The sequence below is a fragment of the Pseudopodoces humilis genome, chromosome 8 (assembly GCF_049639895.1).
Source record: "Pseudopodoces humilis isolate 2021_Gansu_Grassland_sample_001 chromosome 8, ASM4963989v1, whole genome shotgun sequence".
In the NCBI taxonomy this organism is placed as follows: Eukaryota; Metazoa; Chordata; class Aves; order Passeriformes; family Paridae; genus Pseudopodoces; species Pseudopodoces humilis.
This window is the reverse complement of record NC_142207.1, coordinates 7,422,771-7,439,737: the sequence shown is the minus strand read 5'-3', so window position 1 is coordinate 7,439,737 and position 16,967 is coordinate 7,422,771. Positions and strand designations below refer to the sequence as shown.

The window sequence follows — 16,967 nt, the reverse complement described above, 5'->3', positions numbered from 1 at the left end:
AATTTTGCTTATCTGTTGACCTGAAGCAAGGTAAAAATACAATGTAAACAAAAGTATGAAGAGAAAATCACATGAGAAAAAAAAACAGTTTCTTTTGAGCATAGATTGTAATCTATACTAATAAAAAATTAAGGTATGAGTGGTCTGTAAACTTTATACTTTTGCAATTTAGCAGTGAGAAGCACATGTGGGATTACTGATAAAATAAATGCTTCTCAGTCCTTCCTGAGCTCGTATCTCCTTACAGACTAGGAGACAACATCAAACCTTTCAGTTGAATCATATAAAGCCTCTTGGATTCAAGTTGAATTCTGTTGCATTTTATTTTTAATTAAGCCTGTATATTCTTTGCCAAAATAGTCTACATTTGTTAGTTGGTTTTGGTTTTTTTTTACCAAGAATTGGTTACATCATCTTTAAATGTGATCTGAAACTGTTCCAAAATAATAAGATTTTTTTTTTTAAGTCTTCACTTGGTTACCATAATCAGCTGTTACTGATCATCAACTTCACAATCTCATTACTAGCATGGGAAATTTGACCTCAGATAACTCAAAAAAGATTGCAAAAGGATATCATTGTGCAAAGCATGAGTACTTCTACTTAAAGTTCTATTTCTACTTTAGGGAAAAAAAAATAAGCTTCCACTTCTATAAGTATGATTAAGTGCAAAACGTACAAGTCCTTTAAAAATATTTTTTCTTTGAAGTCTACCTAAAATTTTTACATACTCCATTTAAATATCTTTGAATCTAGACAAGTTGAGAAATGCTGCTTATTTTTTGGACCTTCAGGGTCCTCAGATGAGCCAAAACAGCATTTTTTTTCATTCAAATGTTCCTTGTAACAACACACACAATAGAAACCAGAGGAACAGTACTTGCTCAGGTACAGTGTAAAAACTTGCATATTTTATTTAATTTTATATGTTTTTTGGCTCATGCCCTGTCAGGAGAAGGCAGCCAGACCACACACTGACTCTGACTGTTCCATGGCATTAGGTATGCTGTTTCATACCACAGGCAACAACCCTGCTTCTGAAAAGGTTTCCATCCACAGAGAAGATGGTCTTGCCATAAAATGCTACAGTTCCTGCTAAAAAATGTAGAAGCATATCACTTAAATATTTTTATATTGTTATTCGTATTAGTTTATGGGGCATTTTATATTGCAATATCTGGGAACAAAAAATGTTCAGGGGAAGGGGATGGAGAAGGGGAAGGGTCTGTTGCCACAAGAGAGGGAAGTCTCAGCAATTGCTACAGTATGAAGTCTTGAGCTGAAGGAGGAGTTCTCATTTCTGAATATTTTTTACTTAATATAAAGCAAACACAAGCAAGACTCAGCTCTACATCACTTTGATATGACCTCTATTTCTCAAGCTCATTTAGCCTTCTGAAAGCCTGTGTATAGAATTTGCATTGCAGAAAATGTAAATAACTCAAAACATCAAGGAAACATCTTTTCTGTCTCAAGCAAACATCCGATGAAGCAACTTTGGTTTACTCATGAACTGGCAAACCTAATTAAAGGATTCAGGATGTTATAGTGACAGATTTGGACACTAATACATATCTGAGAAACAGGCTGGCTTCAAAGTACAACAGAGAAGCATCTATTCATAAATATTTAACTGAAGCATTGATACAAAAATGAGAAAAATCTTCGTTCTATTCCCTAAGAAATTTCTTTGAAACAAAACTACTCATTGAAACTAGCAACTTCTAATTCTCACAGATATGGGGGGATTTAATATAAGCATTTGTTTTAAAAAAGCTTCTACAAATTTCCAGTTTAAACATGACATGACATTTGAGTCATGGAATCCCAGAATGGTTTTGGTCGGAAGGGCCCCTACAGATATCTCACTCAAAGCCCCCTGCAATGGTCAGGGACACCAGTTTGCTCAAAGGTGTCCAGTTCTTCCCAGAGCTTGTGGCTACACCTTCAGCTCTGCCCCATGGCTATGCCAGACTTCAAGGTGTCCTTTTCCAGCTGTCCTCAGAATTGTCCCAGAATTGTCCTCAAAAGCCAGAAGTGCACAGAAGGATCCAGCTTCATCACTCCCTGCTCACACAAACAGCTTTTATTGTTTCAACTGCAGGTGCAAGTGATAAGTGACCCTTACACCTCTCTCAAAAGACCTGTCCCAGGTCCCTTCCAGCCCTAGGAGAGCTCCCAGGAAGACCTCAGCCAGAGGGCAGGTAAATCTCATCAGCTGAAGGCCTTGATGGCTCATGGCAATTTCCCCTTCTCCTTAGACACCTCCCTATTGGCCTGTCCCTCTGGCTGGCAGCCCTCACTGCCCCACCAGCACATCTGCAGAGCCAGGATCTGCTCTCTTCCCTTGCCGGTGCTGCCTTGTGCTTAATTATAGAAAGTGTGCCTGATCTTCTTTTAACCAACAAAACCTTCATCCAAATGACTGTTGCAGTATTGTATGTCTGTTAGGTCACTAATTACTAAAATGTTATTGGACCAGAAACCTAAAGTGAATCTCGCAGCAATTAAATAAAATTTAGAAGCCAGCATTAAATTCACATAATCATTGGCAGGCTACTAATCTTACCTGTCCAAGAGCCACCTACTGAAATGGGATTAAGGAGAAGAAGACCAGTGGGAGTTCCTATCATCACACTAAATCACGAAGTCACCTGGCACTCTGTGTGTATTTAATGTGCTTGAACATTCAAGGCATCTTCCAGCGTGGCTGAGGGGCCAAGTCTAAGCTTGCTCTCCTTGTAGTCACTACCAGCACAATCATATCATTTCAAAACTGTTTTGAAATCGAGTAACAGAGGGTTTAAGCCCATGGTCAGGTGTGATCCCATTCCAGCAGCTGAGAGAGTCATCAGGTGGGACAGTGGAACTCTTTATGTTCCCACTCAGATCTGATTATCTGAGTCCACCAGGGTACAAAATGTCTCTGTGCAGGGTGTTCTCATTCCCTGCATGGCCCTGTGAAGCCGCTGCCATGGAAAGAGCACCTGCACTGCAGCCCTGCTACTGAAACCTGAGAAAAACCCAGATATCCTTTAACTTGCCTTGAAAACAAACTGCTTCTGAGTGTGTGCATAGCGAAACTGTTACTGCTCTGGTTATTGGTAGTTATTTATCAATTACACTCGGGATCTGCAGCAGATTTCAACAATTACTCTGGATTTACTATTTGATTCCATCCACATTTCATCAGCACGCTGCTACAGCATGCATTATATATGCTGTATATTCCTCCAGCATGTTCAATGTTCTTCAAAGAAATGATGTACCCAAGAAGCCCTAGAGTCTGCCTCAAAAAGTTGTACAATCAAGTTTCCTCATAAGATCATTTGATGCATGTTGATTGCACTCAACACCACCAGTTTTCATCTCATGAACTTGGATCATATATCGCCTTCAGGAAAGAAGGGCAGAAATCTCCGTAACCCACCACTAAATATAAAGCTACATTATTAAGAAACATAACTCAAACTCCTTCAGCAGAGCCAGACAGATTTCCCAGCTCTGTGGCATTTCTCACTGAACGACAAGCAAATCAATCAAATGTGGTTGGACAGGGAAGATTTTCATTAGCTTTTTTGTGTCCCTCCTCTGCTCTTCACACAGCAATGAAGATCAAAACTACATTAGTTCATTACTTTAACAATGCAAAGATAATTAAACATTGTTCATAGTAATATTCTTTATCTGCAGAATATGTTTCCTCCAAATTTTAGATCCTTCTATCTCTTTAGGAAAGGAGAATACAAATACCTCCTGGCTGAAAGAAAAAAAAACAACAACAAAAACCCAAAAACCCAAAGAAAACAGCACCTTTATTCTGCACCATCCAAGAGCCTACAGATGACCTATAGAGAAATCAAGAGTCACCTACCCAAGGACTCTGTCCTCTTAAAAATCAACAGAACTTCTGCCACTTTGTCTTAAAAAGGAAAAGTATCTGGTACTTTTCCTCTTGAATACTCTGTTTCAGCTGGGTATTGAATACCCAGAACTAGGAATCCTCAAGGTCTCATCACTTCTAACACCAAGCCCTCAGCAGCCCTGTGCAAGATATTTAAGTTTTCTTTGTCTCAATATCCTTCACAGAAGAGAATTAATGGTGCTTAATTGTTCATCATGGTGGCATGAGGCAAGAACATGGCCATTTCTTGATGTGTTTTTTGAAAATGTAAATTGTCACCTATGGAAACTGCTAAGTATCACAGACCTGACTCAGAAAAACACATGCAAGAAAATGTCTGAAAAGAAGAAATTTTGATTAAATAATGACTGTGGGATTAGATCTGTTATTAAAAAGATAAAACCCGTATATTATCTAGCATTTGTAGCCAAGGATATTCTCCGTAAATCATAATGAATAAAGTAGTCATGTAAAATAATACTGAATTCAGAAGGGTTATCAGTGTCATTTTTGTATTACCTCTTAACTAGCTTCATTATCTTAGAAACTTTTTATCATCTTTTTTACATGTCATTTTGAGAAAACACTGAGAAGCAGAAATTAAGTATTTTCAAGTAAGCCCCCTTACTGTAAACAGTTGCAATATTTTATATCTTTTCTCCCCTTTTCCTCTGAAAGATTCATCAGCTCAACTCATTACCTTTTCATCTACATGAGAGTTGTCCACAGGCAGTACGGTGAAAAATACAATATAAAGGGAAAAAAGTTACCACAGAGCAATGTATGCACAAAACACAATTTCTTCCAGCTCTTCCAGGCTGCCTCCCGTTAGATGGGAGGGAATATTGACAACTCTGCTGTGATTCATAGTGCTTTTCATTTTCTCCTTTTTCATACAATCATGGAATAATTTGAGTAGTTAGGGACCTTTAAAGTTGATCTAATCCAACCACCCTGCAGTGAGCAGGGACATCTTCAATGAGATCAGGTTGTTCAGGACCCCATCCAATCTGGCATCCAATGTCTCCAGGGATGGGCCTTCTAGCACCTCTCTGAGTAACCTGTTCCAGTGTTTCACCACTGTCATTACAGAATAGATCCTCGTATCTAGTTTAAATCTACCCTCTTTAAATTTTAATTACCCCTTTACTTACCCCAACAGGCCCAGCTTTTTCCCATCCTAAGATGGGAAAGTGTTGCCCTTTAAGTGTTGCAAGGCTGCTCTAAGGTATCCCTGGACACTTTTACAATGCTCCAGCTTGAAAACTCCCAGCTCCCTCTGCTGCTGATGGCATCTGGCCACTGGCTGGAACTTTGATGCTTCCACAAATACTTTAATACTTTTGGCATAAAATCATATATTTGGCATCTTCAGCCTTAAGGATGGAGAACAATCAATTCCAGCCTGAATATTTTCTTGGAAACTAAAATTGTCAAAGATAATGAAAAAAAAAAAAAAAAAAAAAGCTGTTTGTGTGGTTTGCAGTGAATTGATGCTCTGCAGAACTGAGTTCACTAATAAAACAAATATCTTGGGAGTAATTTCTTAACCATTAAGATAGCTTATAATTGATTAATGATGTATACAGTCTCAACATTTTCCTTTTACTGAACATTTTCATATTACAATGCCCAGAAGTATTTCTGTAAGTATTTAATGGCAGAAATAGATTTGTTCCATCTTATATTAACTCTCATCTGCTATGCTTTACTCTGTCAGAGGGAACAGTCATTACTGTTCAAGGATATCATCTGCATTAGACAGCCAAGAGAACCTACAGCTTATATGGAAAAACTGCCCTCCCGCCTTTACATACTCACAATTTGCATTTATCTTTTTAAGCTTTCAATAAGCAATTTCTCTGAGATATTTCCTCTAAGATGTTTTATTGTTTGTTTGCAGTAATTTAGCTACTTTATCAACCACTTAGATGATATATTTACTCAGCTACTTCATCTGGAACATGCTTCCTTTTATGTCTTATGATCTACATTGCACTTTCTACAGCAGAACTGTAGCTATTCAATAATTTAAACTTTGACATTATGAGACTTTGTCAAACATTCATAGTACTAATCTGGGAACTCTTACATTATCACATACTATTATACTCTATTATAGCCTATACCTGTAGATATTCAACATTTTCATTTAAAAAGTTAAATCATAAATGCTGATTGTGTAAGTGTGCATGATCAATCACACAAATCATCATTCAAAGCAGTTATTAAATATAAACGGAAATTTGTGTTAAATTGTAATGTAAGTAGTTTCATTCCTATGCTCTAAATGCAGAAATCATTAAAGACTGATCTTTGGGGTTTCAGATATTTTACTGTCTGCTTTCTCTGCAGTAACAACATTGAATACTGAAAAGTAATGAGCACATTGCATCCCTCCTCAAAAAATAATTGACCTAAGCAAGAAGGCAGCTTGAGAATTGTTAGTGTTCTGAAAAATACCAAACCATAAAAAATAAAATTCTTCCCAAAACCCACTGTATCAGTTGCAGGCACTTTTCCAAAATCTTGCAGTGCACTTTTTTCTGCAGTGTGTGCAGCACTCATCAAACGAGAGTGCACGCTGTTTTTTTGATTACAGTTTTAAAATTGAACATAAAAATCTTGAGTATCAGTTATTATTTCTTTTTCATTCAAACTCATTCTTTCTTAGTTCCATGGCCTCTAACCCATGCCAGCTTTATTTTGTAAGGCTAGAGTACTCAGAGGGTCACACACAAAGAAAAATATATGTTTATATATCTTTCTCAACAGGAGAAGTAAGTCCTTCAAAATCCTGAAATGATGATTCATTTTCTTTATCAAAATTTGGTTCTAAATGATTTAGAGCTGAAGCTATAACAATATGTTTCAGGACGAAAGGGGATAGGTTGAAACTTTAAAGCTTTTTCAACTATTTCATGTAAAAATGCAAACCAGTTTAATTACAGAAAACTTAGGTATAGTGACCCAAATTCTCTATTGGCAGCATCAGGCAAGTTACTTCAGCAAGCAATTTCATGCACAACATTCATTCTGAACACCACCTGGGACTATAAATGCATTTCTTTTCTGCTGCTCAATCCAGTACAAAAATGACAGAGCTATGCTGGGAACACAAAGCCTGGTAGGGAATGAGCCTCTCACTTCCACCTGCCTGGAGCTCAAGCCAAATAGAACTCGCCTGTCTCAGGATTGCTACAGTGACCCTGCAGAATTTCAAGCCAATATGACAAGAAACAACTTAAAAATCAAAAATTCTGACTCATGAAAATAAATCTCTTTCACAGCATAACCACAAACTCAATGACTTGGTATTTAAGTACTGGATGTGGAAAAGCACAGCTGGCCACCAATAACCAAGGGGTTATTGTCAAAGCCAATGATCACCTAAAATTCTTTTTCTTCATTCTTTAAGAGTCCTCAAATTTGAACAGTGCTTAGTGTTATAATTCTGATGATGCTGGTAAAGTTCTTTGAATCTATAAAACATCTGTAAAGATATCTCAAAAAAGTAAAGGTGACCTCTCTTGGGATGTAATTAATGTCACCAGGGACTTCTAAATCACTGAGGGGAAAGAGGCATCCAGAGAGTCTGGGAAATGTTTAGAGAGGCACAAATACTATGAAAATAGAAAACCACCAATCTTTGCTTAATTATTTTATGGATTTGTTTGCTGAGCGTTTGTTTGCCCTCTGCAAATATTTGCATAATCAAGTTTCAGAAACATTAATGTTCCCAGAAAACACATTACAGCTGTTGAATTATAAAACTGAGATTTTTCAAACTGCAGACTAAATCTATACAAAAAATATGTACCTGTGGATGTCAGTTGAGGTTTTACTGTAGGCAAATGTAGGGAATTCATCTTAAAATCATCACTAGGAAAGAGAGCCATGGGTAGTATATATTGGGTCTTTAAACAGAGCAATCCGTGGTTATATTGACTCCCAGCAAAAAGATAATATTGTGTGAAAAATTAGTTAAAAAGGTTTCTAGTCTGAGCACAGTCCTGTCACCTCAGAAAGCAAATATCATCCCAAACCATAGAGATGCTCACATGAGCAAGGTATGTATGATGTGCCATCAACAGATATGTCTCCTGAGGCCACCAGAGTCACTCCGAGTGATTAAATTTTCTCTCTCTTCTTTTTCTTCAGTCTTTTTCTGCCATACTCTTTTTACCTCCTTTCCCCCCAGAATTACTGCTGCCGTGGGCATGGCTGAACACAGCGACACAGGGACTAAGCCAGAGCCAGCTCCCTGCAGGCTGCCCAGCACCATCTCTTTTTCTGCCACAGTGGTTCACTTGCTCGTGATTCTCCAGACAAACAACCCACAAGGACTCACACCCAGAAGAAAACAGAAAGCCACAAAGGAAAAGTGAGTGAGAGCTCCCCTCGCAGCAGTGCTGAGGTCACCCTGACCTTCAGGCAGCTGGGTCAGCCTGCTAAGCCATGGAAAGCTTCCCTCCACCTCCTAAGAGAAACAGTTAACCTAAAAAGCCAGCTTTCATTCCATCGAAAAGCTCAGCAGAAACAGTTGCCACCAAAAGAAAAGGAACTCATGAGTCCACTCCAATTTCCCAGTTCCTAGCTCCAGCAATAAGACGTTGTGTTCTGTACAAGAACAAACAAAAAAAAAACCTATGAAATTATTTATATGTGTATAAATTATAGCAAAAAAAAAACTTTAGTCAATCATTCCAGCATCACTAGAATGGTTTTTTGGGGGTTTGGATTAGCAGGAGAGATGGGGAGAGGATCCTTACAAGCAGCAGAAACTAATACATCCCACAAGGAGAAAATGCAGAAGCACAGCAATTTCCTTCCAACATCTCAGAGGAGCAAGGTTAGGACAGAGATTGAATAAACACACTATTGTGCTGTTCAGTGCCACACACACACTGGATTTGCTTGTACAGGTAAAATGTGAGTGATGGGAAAGCTCAAAAGCTTTGAGGGGTTGATTCCTTTCAGTGTTCAGGAGCTGTGCTAATATCTCATAGCATGTTCAAACTTTATTTATACTGACAACAGGCAAACAGGTTAAAAGGAAAAGAAAAAGTCTCCTCCCTTCCCTAGATTTATCCAAAAAGGCAAAGCAAGCCCCAGGTGTTCCTGGTGTGGCATGGGAGCAGCCTTAGTGCAGGTTTCAGGCTGTGAGTGCTCACACAGAGCCCATGTGGAGCTGTGTGTGCCCACAGAGACAGGGACGTGGCAAAGCCAGAAAGCAATTCCAGAAAGTGCCCAAGCCCCAGGAGCAGCAGGGATGGATGGGCCATCAGGGACAGGCACTGCATTTTGTGCCTTCTCCCCTCCTCTAACCAATAAGAAGAAATACTGGAAAACAGAGGCTGCTTTTGGCTCTGTTATCAGGCACAAGGAATTATCAAAGCTATTTTTTAACATGATGGTCATGTCTGCAGGTCATCTCTGCAGCAAATATGAGCAGCAACGTTTGTGGCATTAATCCCACACTGGCAGACTGATGCAGCTTTCAAGCTGAGTAAGGGTTTAATGTCTGAAGGGAAGGAAAAAAAAGATTTCTTTTAGATAAATTGCTTAATTGGGAAGTCAGGAACTCTCCTGCCTAAGCAATTGATTTTACAAAAGAAAAAAAAGTTTATTTCAAAATGTAAGCCTGCTATTCATCCATAATACCCAGGGAAAAACTAAGCCAAAGGATAGACTCTTGCCTTTACACTGCTGAAACCACAATTTTAAAAACATAAATAAGGCTAATAAACAAGTATTTAAACAAATATTCTTCATTCCTTGACTGTTGCAGTGGAGAGCAAATTCAGAGACACCGTTCCAGATCTCTGACAGATCGTTTGCCCAGGCAGCAGAGGCTGAGGAATGGGGTCCCCAGGGGAACACAGCTCTCACCACAGGCATCAAGAGATCAGCTCCCCTCAAGCTAATGGACTTTGGTGCATTGACTTGCACGGTGCTGCAGATGTCAGGGAAAAGCTCCAGCACCATCTTCTGCCCTGGAGAAACTCCTCCACCTTCTGCAGGAGCATGAAAGAGCATTTAAAGCCACCAGTGTGACCACCAGGCACAGACATCTGCCCCATCTTTCTCCTTCCCTCCCCCCGTGAAAAACCTTCAGCAGGTCTCAGCTTGGTCAGAGCTGAAAATGTTTGCATCTCACGTATCCACAGGGTATGGAACTCTCTCCCTACTGCTCCTCCAGAGGTTCCTCTCTGAGGAACAGCTGCAGGACATGATGCCAGCCAGGGACTTCCCCAGGAAAAGCAGCACGGGTGAAAAGGAGTCAGGATGGGATCAGGCACTGCTCTCCCAGCAGCAGGAGGAACACGATTACTGCCTTAAAAACAGCCATCTGTGAAGATAAAGTCCATCTTTTTAATTATATAAACTTAAAGGCAAGTTTGATATTAAGCACTAGCATGTTACCACTTTCTCAAGCTGCAGGAATGTAAAACCTAAGTGTTACCCTTTAATATAATATCATTGATTTTTTTGTGCTTAGCAACTTGCTGCACAACTGCACTCTCTTTTTACACAAATAGCTTTAATTTTGATTTGGCCAGCATTGTGCTAACATGAAAATTCTTAGAAATCCTTGTGCAGAAATGTCACTGAATGACTATACCTGACATCCATTACTTGCAGAAGCAGCTCAGGCTGTACAGGAAGCAATTGGCCTATCTTGAAATATTCATTTTTTATGATCTACAACAATTAAAACATTACAAAATAAGCTTAAAACAACTTAAATTTTTTAAAAATAATTTGAAACAGGTGTACTGTTATTGCCTTCCACAGTGATAAACCATTATTGCTAAATTTGGACAAAGATTACCAAAATAGTATCCATGTATGCTCCCCAAACCTTTTCTTAAAGGGGAAGCATTTGCATAATTATCATAACTTTCCCAACAAACTCATGGTTTTGGCTTTTTTTTTGTTACTTTTCCATGTTACTATACAAAACAGTGGACGTAATTTTAGCAAACCTTGTATATATATTTTTCTTTTTCCCCATAATACCTAACTCTTCCAAATACATACATATATATCTCTTCCAAATATATACACATATCTATGGGGTTTTCCCAAGCATGAAGCCTGCAGACACTCTGCTCCCTTGCTTCTGGGGGTTCCACAGTGAATTAACTTTGCAAACCTCATCTCTGTCACGTCTCCAGAAAAGTACATTATCTCTGTCTCTTGGTTTCTCTTCAGGGCTTTGACTTTCTACAACAACTTCTGTGTGACAGGTCAGACCTGGCAGAGTAATCTAACCCAACAGCCAATAACCCAAGTAACGTCTTCTTAGCTGAAGCTAAAACACAATACCCCATTCTGATCTCTCTTGACTTGCCACTGCCGTCAGCAGCCAGTTGCACTCAGATTCCGTCTCCCTGAAACTCCCTTGTCTCTGCCTCCTCCTGCCAAGCTGCCGCCACTGCCTCAAGGTGTCCTTCAGAAATCATCTCTGCTTCCTTCTCAGCTTTCTGCAAAACTTCCCCAAGGCTCGCCTTCCCCAGCCTTTTCCCTTGGTAAGGTCACACACAAGCTCAAACTGAACAGCCATCTCCTTCTCTCCAGTTCCACTCGCTTCCTTTTTTAAACTCTAACTTTGGATTATTTTTCTGACGTATCCTCAGGGAAGACGTCAGCAGCTCAAGGCCAGCATCAATATCACTAAGCTTTAAACATCTCTGAACATGATCCTGCTTCCCTTGAGGTCCCAGAATCCTCTCTCCCTCTGGCACTCCTCATGTAGGGATGAGACCCACAGCACACGCCCACCAGTCAGCTTGAGCTCGTTTGCCATCAGCACTGAGAAATCAGCATTTTAAAGCATAATTCACTCAAACTATTTCAATGGCTAAATTTAAAATGAAATAAATCACACCCTCATCTGCTGCAGTTGCATTAGCTTCACAGCTCAGGACTATGGAGAGTCTTTAATTAAGCTGATGACTGATTCTAGGTGTTCCTTCCCTCGACTCCCTTGGGCTGGCGCATATTGCTGTGAATCACTCTTGGTTCCATTCACAGTGTAACAAACCTGCCTATTTCATTCTCTCTCTTTGAAACAAAAAGCCCCCAAGGCATTCTGCCACATCAGGTGCCTCATTTTTAAGAATCACAGAAGTTAATTTTGCTTTGCTTCTGGCACATGCTGCCAGTAACACTGGGTGTTGTCAGCACGTGAGAAGTCAAAGTCACTGATCCAAAAACCTGTCAAATGATTAACACAGCACAGTCACAAACCTGGATGCTGCATAACTTAACATTCATAATTCAATTTGAAGACCTCAGATAAAAATCTTTAAACAGGGCAGGTCCTACGCAAATTCCAAAACAATGCTCAGGTATTAGACTGTGTGCCGGTCTTACTATGCTAAGTTTAAGAATAAAATATGAACAAAATAAGCACAAAACTTTCTTAACACATGGTCAGTAAAATAGTTTTGGATTAAAGAATGAGAAAGATTAAATTCCTCATGATGTGGTATCCATTCAGGAAAGTGTTATGTAACATTCACAGACCTGTATCTTAAGTGGCTTCAAAGAGAATCAAAATGCCCTATTCCTTACAGTAATGATGGGCCATAGGAAAATTTTAATATGATTACAATCCAGGAAAGCACTAACCCATTATTAATTTTAATTTACCACCACGGTCATGTATCTTTGTGTTTAATATTTTTAAAGTGACTGCCTTCTAAATCCCTATGATCAGCATTACACTGCAAGCTATGAATTGTCTATGTATTAGAGTACATGAGGGGATGTTGGCTGTATATTATATATATCAAACCTATACCACAGAATCAGTACATATTCACGCATATAAAAGTACTCACACTTTTTGCTAATTGCTTTTAAGCTTTATGAAAAGAGCAGGGAATGAAGAGTGCAAAGTTTTGAAAGCATATTGACAATTTGTATGCAAGGAAGTGCCAGCAAACACACGCCACCAGCAAGGTCACAGCAGGCAATGGGGCTGAGTTCCCCTGCAAGGAGAGACCCAAATCACTTCTATCTTGGCTGTGGAATGCTGGGCAGTTGCTGCTGGGACACCCTGGGCTTGAGCACCAGACTTATGGAGACACTGTTGCTGCTCCTTACAGCATCACCTGGGGATTTGATAGCAACTCTTTCCCTTTCTCTCTCTCTTTTAGTTTTTATCTAGTACTGGTTAACTAATCTTGATGTTACCTTTGACATGGAGCAATTCTTCATTCATAGACTGGAAGCGGAAAACATAAGCATTTCAAATGTTTTGTGTTTTTTTCCTCTTTCCTGCCTCTTCATCTTCTTATTAGGAAGGACTGACTGTTTTTAATAGGAAAAGTCTGCAGTTATTCCCTGGTAATACAGATATTGGCAAGGAGACTGAAAAAATACAGAAAGGTAAAACATGGAAATGGGAAGATTTAAAAGTTGTGATTTGTTCTTCAAATTTCCACCTAGAGACCTCTAGCTTGTCTTCCCCCTACATACGTATGTGTCATCATGCAGGTGGTTTTGGTCTATAAAATACAAATAAATCACACCAGCAACTCCAATCAACAAAAACGCATTCAGGAAACAAGGTATCTCTATCATGCTCCAAGCCAGTCTCTTTGATGAGTGCTATAATCTATAAATTTTGGAGTCCCCTAACAGGTCACTGTACACCTCTAGACAGAGTCTCAAGAACAGAATAAACACAGGAGTGTTGTACATTTGCTCCGTGCTTTGGAAATAGAAATATTTACTTCTTTCTAAGCATGCATTTAGAGCTGGCCACATCCTGAAGGTGACAGTGATCTGTGTCCCCATGGCCAGGCTGCCTCCTGCCACCACCACACTGAGCTCCCCCAGGGCTGCAGTTCCTCACACAGCAAGACAAACATGTTGGCACATGCCACAACACTGCTCAAATTCCATATTGCCTTTAACAAAATACCATGCAAAACTGTTCCATTTAATAGTACCACCTATTTGTTTTTGTGGGTTTTTTTTTATTATTATGTTGCCATAGACTGTGTTCCTACCAATGACACAGCCCTGTATCACTTGTGCCCTTCTCTGTGTATCCTGGCTAGTTCATAATTGAACACTCACTGAGATTATCTGTTAGTGACTTGCTTTTGATGTAATGGATTTCAGAAATGCTGCTCTCATTTTAAGGGATTTATTTCCTAAGCAGCTGGTAGATCGCAGTGATTCTCCTATCTGCACAAGGCCTGGTGTGTGCACATGCTGTGGGCATTCAAAGATCCAGCTACCTCAAGTTTCAACCCAAAAAGTGTGACCGAGCAGCCTTTATGACCAGGAACAGTTACATATGAATCTCTCTCTGTAGGAGGAGATACAGTTGAAGTTTGCAGGAGTGGGCAGATGTTTCCTGCTAAGGCACAGATTTGGTTTTAAAAAAATTAGTTTCTCTAAACACATAGAAGTCCAAAGGGAACACTACAAACTCCCTTAAAGTCTTTGCTCCTCAACCTAATTGTAAATAAAAAAATTATTATTAGTACACCATCAATTAGCAGGTGCAAAACACTACTACAATAAACCTGAATGTAAAAACTGCTGATACAGTCCCTGGACACTGATGAAACTTGCAGCAGAATTTTTTCTAAGGACATATCTGCATTTTCCTTTTATAGTTTACAATCTAAGAGCTAATGAATAAATAAAAGTAAAAGGAAGGGAGGAAAGAAAGAAGAGTAAAAGGTTATAACATACATATTATATTACACAGTAATTATGTGCTTCTGAAATACCAATTAGTAACTCCTTCCATGATCCAGCTCGCAGTCAGATCAATATGAGGTTGATAACAGCAGAGAGTCGTGATCTGGTAAAGAATATTTTATTATTAAAGAATGTATAAAGCCACAGAAATATTAGTTTAACTCCACCTTTTTTGTTTGTTTGGTTTTAATATAAGAACAAATTGTAGTCACGACTGTATTAAGAGCAGGACATAAACTTTTCTATTCCACAGTCCCTGTAAATTTCACACAGATCTTTGTTTTCCTACCTCGCTAAGATAATTATTATTTTCTATTTTCTAGGTTGTGGGATTTTTTTTTTCTTTCTTTCCTCTGAGCAAGGCAAACAATGTTTTAACAGATTTTTTCTCTGTCAGAGGAGAAAGAAAGTTGAAAAATTATTTGGCCATCAGCACAACATGGAAGTGCACAAAACTCAGTGATTCTCCAGGAAGAGCTAATTTTCTTTCTCTGTTGACAAGATGAGCCAAAAATGTGAAGAACAAAACTAATTTCATAGCCATGGGGGGATCCTGGAGTCAAGCATGTAACAATACAGAAATGAGGCAGATATTTGGCATTCCCAGCTAGACCCTAAAAGCTTTTGTTGTACTTTTCAGAGTGAAAGATCATTGTTCACAGTAGTGTCAGCAAGGTGATGAGGCTTGCTATCATCTCAAAACAAACTATAAAAAGTCTTAGAGGTAAAAGGAGATTACATGTTTTATCAAAGGAGTTTGGTATCTTTGGGCTTTTTTTCTTCTTCGATATTCATTTTCCTCTGTCAATTTATTTCTCTGTCACTAAACTTACTTTGGATGCAGTGCACTCAAGTCACGGACACAAAATTTGTACCCATCCCTCAACAAAGAAGGACATGAGAAAGGGCCAGGAGTGTCCCTCCACCACCCCTCCTGCAGCCCCAGGGTGGTTCAGAGAGGGAACTGGCATGAAGTTTGCAGGATTCAATTCAGTGCACAAGTGGATCATTCTACTTCTTGTTCTGTGAATCCAGAAGTTTATGTTGTGTTAAAAAGCAGAGAGCAGCTTATCCAAAAACCAGTCAGAAGTAACATTACACTGATATTAACACACAGGAGCCAAGATGCCACAGCAGCTTTCTGTGTTGGGGAGAAATATAAGAGGAATAAAAGAAGGGGCTTTAGGGATCTCGTTCCAATAGGTGTGAAATTCTCCTGTAACCTTTTTCCTTGAATCTTCATAACCGCTAGAACTAACACTGTTTCTTGGGAAGTCATGCTTAAAATGCAATTTATATTTATCTGGACACTAATGAAGTACTTTCAAAGTAATTTCCAATACAAGGTCCTCATTAACACAGGGAAGTTACTGCTCCTCTACAGTCACAAATACTTTTTCATGGAGTATCCACTGGCTCAGCATTGAAGCACTTAAAACTATTTATAAAGCACATTTTACACCTGACACATAGAATTAAGAGCAGAAAAATGAGACAGTTTTCTAATGGCATCAGTATTACTGTGTTGGTTGTAAAATGGACTCATGTCTGGAAGGCTCTGATTCATGTTCTCTCTTTTTGAAGACTATTGACTCCTCTGGCTCTTTTTTTTTTTTTTTAATGGCATATTGATATTGGTGGTTGTTGTTGTTTTGGCTTAGAAGTCCAGTCAAATTAATTTAATAATGTTTCTGGCAGTGAAAAATTAGCATTGGCTGTTCCAAACGTAACAAGGGAATACTTCCCAAAGCAAGTACTGCTCTCTGTTCTCTAGTACTTTCAGAAATAAACCTAGAGAGGATGAAACGGTTTTAAGCAATTTTAGATTTGATTTGCTGACTCTTTGAAGTAGGCCACAGCAATTATAATTCATCACTTGCCATGACCTTGCCCATTTGGGCATAAACTGAGGGGCTGTTCTGTGGTGTGATGGACACAGTTACATCTTACACCAGTGATCATTAGAGCCACAGCTCTGCCCCATCCCTGAGCCTGCAGACGTGTTACTGATCATACACTGCACAGCCTAAGCAGACTGTATAAAAATGACAGCGCTAATCGAAGATTTCTACCTTTAATCCCCTCCTGCCTCAGCTGTAAGTCATGATTTTTATTCCCAGCACTAACGGGATAAAGCCCAACTGAGAATTGGGCCCAAATGATGTGAAGTTCAGCTGCTCCTTCTGAGAAGACAAACAAACCCCAGACCCCTCAACTTTGAGCACAAGGAGTGAAACCCCAGCAGGTTTTCTCACCCCACACAAACCTGAGCACAGCCTGGCATCCATTGCCCTTAGGCACCGACAGAAAAGCACTCAAGCGAACTCTT

General features: G+C 39.3%; 1 protein-coding gene across 1 annotated transcript in view; it reads right to left on the bottom strand.

Annotated features, from left to right (window-relative positions):
* The window catches only part of DPP10 (dipeptidyl peptidase like 10), a 435,737-nt gene that overhangs the window by 417,791 nt on the left and 979 nt on the right, over nt 1-16,967 (bottom strand). The gene's annotated exons all lie outside the window — the stretch shown is intronic.